Consider the following 6,453-nt stretch of genomic DNA (forward strand, 5'->3'; position numbering starts at 1 on the left):
CTTTCTTTCTTTCTTTCTTTCTTCCTTCCTTCCTTCCTTCCTTCCTTCCTTCCTTCCTTCCTTCCTTTCTTTCTTTCTTTCTTTCTTTCTTTCTTTCTTTCTTTCTTTCTTTCAAATTAATCATCACCCAAGGATATTTTTCCCATTGATTTTTAGAGTGGAAGTGAGGGGCATAGAGAGGGAGGGAGGGAGGGAGAGAGAGAGAGGGAGAGAGAGAGATGTGAGAGAGACACATCAATTGGTTGCCTCCTGCACACATCCTGTCCCAGGGCTGGGGATTGAGCCTGCAACTGCTGTACATGCCTTTGACCAGAATCGAACCCGGGACCCTTCAGTCCATAGACTGATGCTCCAACTACTAAGCCAGACTGGCTAGGGCAGATCTAATCTTTTCTTGTTTACCTCAGCATTTCACTCTGGAAATTTTCTCCATGCTTACTGTTTCCCATTTTCAAAACAAACAAAATAAAACCCCAAACCTCCATTGACTCCACATCTCTCCCCAGCTACTGCCTCTGCTTTCTCCTTTATAGCAAAATCCTCAAAAGACTTTTCTCACTCACTCTCTGCTTCCTTTTCTCGCATTCTCTTTTGGCCCTACTTGAATAAGTCTTCACCCCCCTGTCAAAATAGCCATTGTCAAGGTCGCCAATGACCACAATGTTGACAATGGTCAATGCATCTTTTATTTTTCTTTTAAAAAATATGTTTTTATTGATTTCAGAGAGTAAAGGAGAGGGAGAGAGAGAGATAGAAACATCAATGAAGAAAGAGAATCATCGATCAGCTGCCTCCTACACACCCCATATTGGGGATTGAGCTCACAACCCAGGCATATGCCTTGACTGGGAATTCAACTATGACCTCCTGGTTCATAGGTCAATGCTCAACCACTGAGCCACGCCGGCCAGGCTGGTCAATGCATCTTATTGGCCTAGGCAGCATTTGACACAGTTGGTCATTCCTGAAGACTTAATTTCACCCTCTCTTCTAGGACACTGCTGGTTTCCTGACTGTTGGTTGCTCTTCTCATTCTGTTTGCGGTTTCTCTGTATCTCCATATGTTAAGGTTAGAGGCCTCAAGGCATAGCCCTTGGATGTCTTCTCCTCTTTATCCACTTTCATTTCCATTTGATCACCTGACTTTAAATAGCATGTATATGGTGATGACTCTAAGATTAGTATCTCCAGCTTGATTCTCTACCTGAACTTCAGACTCATGTACCTAACTGCCTCCTGGACTTCACCAGTTGGCTATCTAACATTATCTCAAAATTAACATGCTCAAACAATCTTTGGATCCTATCCCTATCCCAAATATGCAGTCTTCCTCAGGCAAACTCTCCTTGCAATTATTAAGGCCAGAAACTCTGGAGTTAGCTTTGATTCTGTACCTTCTTTCATTCTCCTGATCCAGTCTGTCATGGATTCTACTGACTCTAACTTCAAAATATACTCTGTACGTACTCTTACTACCTCCAGTACTTCCAGCCTGGCCCAAGCTACTATCTTTTCTCACCAGGATATTGCAAAACCTCAGAGTTAATGTCCATCCATTCAGACTTTCCCACTCTCCCTTCTCTCCAAATCTATCCTACACATAGTGGCTACATGATGCTTTTAAAGATAAAGTCAGATCATGTCACTCCTCTGTTCAAAACCCTCCCCTGTTCCTGGCCGGTGTGGCTCAGTGGTTGAGCATCAACCTATGAACCAGAAGGTCAAGGTTTGATTCCAAGTCAGGGCACATGCCCAGGTTGTCGGCTCAAACCCCAGTATGGGGCATGCAGGAGGCAGCTGATTAGTGATTCTCTCTCATAATTGATGTTTCTATCTCCCTCTCCCTCTCCCTTCCTCTCTCTGAAATCAATAAAAACATTTAAACAAACAAACCCTCTCCTGGCTTTCTATCCACTTCACACAGAGTAAATCCAAGGGCCTGGCCCATGAGTCCCCATGTGCACCAGTCCCGGCTATTCTCTGCCATCATCTCCTCACAGTGTCTGCCTTGCTTACTGTGCTCCAGTCAAATGGGCCTCCTTGCTGTGCTTCAGACATGCACAGTGTGCTCCCACTTCAGGGCCTTTCTGCTCACTGTTCGCTTTGTGTGGGGTGTTCTCCGCCTAGGTCATTGCTACAGCCTCCTTTTCTGCAGGTATAGGCCTGTCCCAGTCCTGTTCCAGAGAGGACCACCATGAACAAGCCTTGGCAGACAGGAGAAAAGACCAACCGGATGATAGATGCACATGTTCTTGTCAAGGGGACAGGAAGAGAGTGCTCTATGGATGGGGGTGTCTAATGGAGAACCCACACTTGCCTCATGAGAGAAGGACTCAGCTTTCAACATCTTCAAATCCCAGAGAGAGCAACATCAGCTCATGACTGAACCTGACAAGGAGCAACTTTCCTTCATCTAATGCCCCACTTTTCATCCCTTCTTTTTAGCCCTCCACCTGTTGACCCAGAAGGGGTCAGAAATTATTGTTAGCAAGATAGTGAAAAGAAAAAAGTAATCTCCTTTCTATATGGACGTCCTGCCCAGGATAAGCCTGAGCTGGGATTGGGCCTTTAATGAGGTTGGTCTTTGACTATTGCAAGTACTGGACATGCTAGTTTCCTGCTGGAGGGCTTTGAATTACCCAGAAGTGCTCAGAGATACCCTGAGGCCTGCCCTGAGATTTCACCCAGGTCAGAAGAATTAGCCCAACAGGATGATTACTCAAAGAGGTTGGTTTATGATTTTCTTCTCTGAGGGCTGCTCATTCTATGTTCATATATAAAACATCAGGCACACGATAGTCCACCCACAAAGGTGATCCACCTTCCTTGTTTCTGCTAGAGCTTGCTTGTTCAACCTGAGCCAAAATAAGCGGCTTACGTACAGTATATCAAAGTAAAAAACCCACCAGCAATCTAGTTAAAGGTGAGTTTTAATTTTCCTTGCTTTTTGTTTTGGCTTGTAAGGTGGAGTCCAAAGCTAGCTAACAACTTCAAGCTGGGTGAGTGCACCTAGGGTTCTCCTAGGAGGAGGCAGGACAGAAGGAAAAATCAGGAAGAAAGCAGAGGGGAGACAAGCGAGGAGCAGAAGAAGCACGAGGAAACAGAACAAGAGCTGAAAAACCAAACGCAGCGCTTTGTGTGTGACGTGGAATTGCAACATGCACTAACGTTGTCTCAGGATTCACGATTTAAAATGTGTATTTTATTTATTTCTTCTATGTGTGCGTACTATTTGGTTATTTATTTTTTAGTTTAGATTGATATTTCTATGGTAAAACACTGGGAGCTCGAAACTTGGGCACAGTGGTTAGTCGCTTTAACAGCTGTGACTCTGGAAAGACCCTTTTCCTTGGAATTTGGGAAGGGAAAGGAACCGTTAGAAGATTTGGGAGTGTCAGGGAAGGCAGTGCACAGCATTCTGTAGATACGCCGATGGGAAAATCTCCCTGCAAAATGGCATCACGTTCCTGGGAAGCAGGAGTGACATGATCTTCGATGCCTACAGTGACTATTTCCCCCCGACTTACTAGACCTGGAACTTCGGAAACTGAGCTTCCAGAGGAGATTGGTCTCCTTATATTTGCTTTCAAAATCCAGCAGTCAGTTAAAAAACTCACTTGAACTTTCACTTCTTGCCAAGATGGAATAACAGGGACAGGAATGACAAGAATCTCATGTTCCTGAAACAGAGAACAGACAAAACACACGATGCAATGTTTTTAAGTCACTGGCTATTGGGTAAGGCATGGGAGAATGGTGGTTCCTGAGAAACAGCAAATAAACAAGGTGTGTCAGATGACTGCCCCAGTTTACCGTCTAGAAAGAGTTTCCAGGCTGCAGCACAGGGAGGGGAACTGGGGCAGAGCCTGGCAGGCTCCCTGAGTTGAGGAGCCGGATCTGAGAGTTTGGAGAGACGAAGAGGAGAGAAAACTGTACAGAGAAAGAACTCTATGTTCTTCCGCTGAGTACTGAGTACTGAAGCACCGAGTGCTGAATTATGTATGTAAGGCAACCGGCCACGGGTGGGAAAATAACCAGCTGACAGTATCAGAGGGACAGTCTTTCCAACAAAGGGTGTGGGATATGCGTGTGTACAAAAATAGGTCTGAATGTAAAACTTCCAGAAGAGGACAGGATCTTTGTGATCTTGGGTCGGGGAAAGATTTCTCAGATAAAATGCCAAAAGCAAGATCCTTTTAAAATTTTATTTTGTTTATTAAATTGATTGGGGTGAGAAAGCAAGAGCCTTAAAAGAAAACAATTTGATAAGTTGGACTTCATCAAAATTAAAAACTTCTCTTTTAAAGACACTGCGAGGAGAGATTTGTACACATATGTTCATATCAACTTTGCTTGTAATGGTAAAAAACTGGCTACTAAACATGGCAACCTATCAGCCATTTTCTCCATATCCTTGACAACATATGCTCTTGTCTATCTTTTTCATTATAGCCATCCTAGTGTTAGTGGGTATAAAGTGGCATCTTATTTCCCTAATCACTAATAATGTGGAGCATATTTCTGTGTGCTTATTGGCTATCTATGTATCTTTAGAGAAATGTCTTTTCAAATCCTTTGCCCATTTTTAAGTTGGGTTGTTGTTTTATTGTTGAAATGTGAAATTTTGTATGTTCTGAATACATTTCCTTATGAAATATATGCTTTGCAAATAACTTCTTCCATTTAGTGGGTTCTTTGAAGCATGAAAGTTTTAATTTTGATAAAGTCTAATTTATTTAATTTTTTCTTGTGTTGCTTGTGTTTTGTTGTCATATTTAGGAAACCATTGTCTAATCCAAGGTAATGAAGATTTGTATCTATGCTTTCTTCTAAGTGTTTTTATAATTTTAGCTCTTACATCATCAACTGTTAGGATTTTGCTGCTTTTTTATTCATTTCTACTTTTATTTGTCTTTTGTCAATCTTATTTTTAAAGTCTTTCCCATGTTTTTGTTTTTTTTTTTTTCTTTCCCATGTTTTAATTATTTCAAGAATGAACATTTTTATTATGTAACATTGTTTAATTAACATTTATTTATTTAAAATTCAATCAAAAAATTAAAATTTAGTTAAACATACTTTATTAAAAATAAAAAATAAAATGAAATGAGATGACATATTTCAAAGAGCTTGGAACAGGAGGGGGCTGGAGTCTTGGAGGACCCCAGCTGGGAAGAGATTATTTTCACTCGATTCCTTTTGTACTACTTGATTCTTAAAATAATGTACATATGTCACTTTAAAAAAATATATTGATTTCCACTAACAAGACATTTAACCTTTAAAGACAACCTTTAGTTCAGACATTTTTGGCTCCTTGGTGTCCTCACATTACTGTTCCGGGAACTCTTCTCTCTCTCACCTTCTCATCAGGGAACTTTGCCAGCTTTCCCTCCAGTAAATTAAGCAAGGACGACACTGCGTGAGCAAGAATCTATTGGGCATCCATCGAAGTACAAGGCCTCCTTTTTCTTTAAAAAATATGTTTTTATTGATTATAGAGACAGGAAGGGAGAGGGAGAGAGAAATATCGATTGGTTGCCACCTGCACACACCCTGACAGAGACTGAACCCCAAACCTGGGCATGTGCCTTGACTGGGAATGAACGGGCGACCCTTCCGTGCACAGGGCGATGCTCAACCAACTGAACCACACCTGCCAGGGGGAAGTACAAACTGTTTACCATCTTCTGGCGTTACCACATGCTGGGTGTGGCAAAGTGAGAATGCCAGGAATTCCTGAGAGAACCTACCTCTCTTTGCACCTCACCACTGTCTAAGAACTTAGAACCTGCTCTCAATTTAAGTCTGGGAACCGTCCCACCAAACCGCAGACTTGTAAATGAATGCCAGGTGGGTTCCAGCCTGTCTGGCCCAGAATGGGTCAGCCCAACCCACTGTGCATTATTGTCACCGCCTGAAAGTCGCTCAGGGCAGTAATTGGCTGCAGAGGAGAAACTGGGGCCTGAGCCTGGAGCCAAAGGCAGACAGAGTGGAATATCTTCCTGTTTTTCCCTTAAACCCTTCTCTTTGGAGGTTTCACAGAAATTTATTTGTCAACAATTCCTTAGCAGCCAAATTTCTAACCAGGAGCAAAGAAACACATCATCTGAGCATTGAAATTAAAATGAAATTTTGGTTAACAGCTCAAGAAATAGTCACCGAAGGCCCGCTCTGCACTGGGCCCTGCACTGGCTGTTGGGTAAGCTTGCCATGGCCGTTCTCAGGGGTGCACGGGGAGCCAGGTGAGGGGACACTGTGTGAGCAGGGCCTGGCATGAGGCATAATAATCCTACCCAGACTTGTCAGGGCAGGGGCAACTTCCTGGAGGGAGTGGATCAGCTCAGAGGCGTGAAGACAGAGCCTGTGAGTGGACACAGCCAGGAGATGGACAGAGGGCAGAGTGTTCCAGCGAAGGGATCAGAACATGTCACCCCTAAATATGCCATTTTG

The sequence above is a fragment of the Myotis brandtii genome, unplaced genomic scaffold (assembly GCF_000412655.1).
Source record: "Myotis brandtii unplaced genomic scaffold, ASM41265v1 scaffold569, whole genome shotgun sequence".
Classification (NCBI taxonomy): Eukaryota; Metazoa; Chordata; class Mammalia; order Chiroptera; family Vespertilionidae; genus Myotis; species Myotis brandtii.